General features: G+C 35.9%; 1 protein-coding gene across 1 annotated transcript in view; it reads right to left on the reverse strand.

The window, feature by feature from the left end:
* Positions 1–1,704, reverse strand: part of LOC106870252 (uncharacterized) — a 14,386-nt gene that overhangs the window by 2,887 nt on the left and 9,795 nt on the right. The window lies entirely within an intron of this gene.

Genomic DNA, 1,704 nt, shown 5'->3' on the forward strand with positions numbered 1-1,704 from the left:
TTGGCTTGGTTTCCATCATATTTACCTGGATTAAGAGATATCAATAAAGCTGGAGATGAAACTGGTTCTTAACCTGACAAATGCTGTAAATCTCTCAACATTTCAATATAACCCACACAATTATCATAGACAACATTGATTAAACTTGGAAAGCTTATCAAAAGATGGGCTTTCATATAATCACACTGATACACAGCATGTTGAGAGGATCATTATTATTTGTTCCTGATTGAGATAATAAAGATTGGTTAATGAATAAGCTTAATTAACGAAAGGTAGGTTCATCTAAATTATCTTTAATATAAGGGGCAATGTTTGAGTAGCAATGAGAAAGATGTGTTTGTATGAAAAAGGGGTTTGGCATGTGAAGTGTGTTAGGAGATATAACTTGGTGTAGTTTATTATGAAGTATTGGGGGTTTAATGAGGTGGATTAGGAAATATTGGTGGGGGTGATTAATGACATTCTGGTGACTCATCATCATCAGAATGATCCTCCACCCCCTCCTTGGTCTATAAAATAATGACTGTTACTTTATTGACCCCAGGAGGAATGGAGAGTAAAAGTGACCTTCTTCAGGATGTCAGCTCTTTGAATATACATGGACTAAACAAGAACATATTTTTGAAAAAACCGGGTAGGGCTATGTTGTTGTTATTGGTGTTGTTGTTGACAACAAAGTTTATAAAGAGAAAACCAGATAATTGCAAATATTTCAACTGTAAAATTAAATTGGAATTAATGTTTATTTCACTAGTGCCATTCTATTTGTTTTATTTTGTGGGAAGAAAAACCTAGAAAAACTATCATAATAATTGTATTAGACTTTAATCTAATTGTATATGTATTCATATGCACATGCATACATATATATGAAAGAATGAATGTGTATAATATATATACAAACAAACATGCACATATGTATATTTATACAACCATATGTATGTATGTATGATCATCATTTTACCCCCACTTTCCATGCTGGTATGGGTTGTATGGTTCGAAGAATATCATCATTGGAGATAATTGCCATGTCCTTGACAAAACTAAAGGTTCCCCTCAATCTCTGGGTTTAACATATACCCTGGGATGGGTGAGAGATCTAGGGTAATAGATATATGAAAAGTAGTGGTTGAGTGTTGGGGAGAGACTCAGGTAGGTCCAGTGACATCCCTAGTTTCATTGGAAGAATGGTGAAGAGAAGAGATTTACTGCCAATCTTTGTCAGAGCAATAAGAAGAGAGAGTGATTGAGAGATGAAAGATCGAGGTAGGGGTGATAGGGGCATGGCAGTAGGGACACAGGTCACAGTGACATGGGTGATATAAAGGATGTGTGATATTGGAAGTGAATAATAGGTTATGTATGCTAGAGGGGTGTGATAAATACGAGAGAGTAGCAAGAAAGTTGAAAGTGTAGACTTTATATACATATATATATACTCTTTTACTCTTTTACTCTTTTACTCTTTTACTTGTTTCAGTCTTTTGACTGTGGCCATGCTGGAGCACCGCCTTTAGTCGAGCAAATCGACCCCAGGACTTATTCTTTGGAAGCCTAGTACTTATTCTTTCGGTCTCTTTTGCCGAACCGCTAAGTTACGGGGACGTAAACACACCAGCATCGGTTGTCAAGCGATGTTGGGGGGACAAACACAGACATACAAACACATACACACATACATATATATATATACATATATAC

The sequence above is a fragment of the Octopus bimaculoides genome, chromosome 28, assembly GCF_001194135.2.
Source record: "Octopus bimaculoides isolate UCB-OBI-ISO-001 chromosome 28, ASM119413v2, whole genome shotgun sequence".
NCBI lineage: Eukaryota > Metazoa > Mollusca > Cephalopoda > Octopoda > Octopodidae > Octopus > Octopus bimaculoides.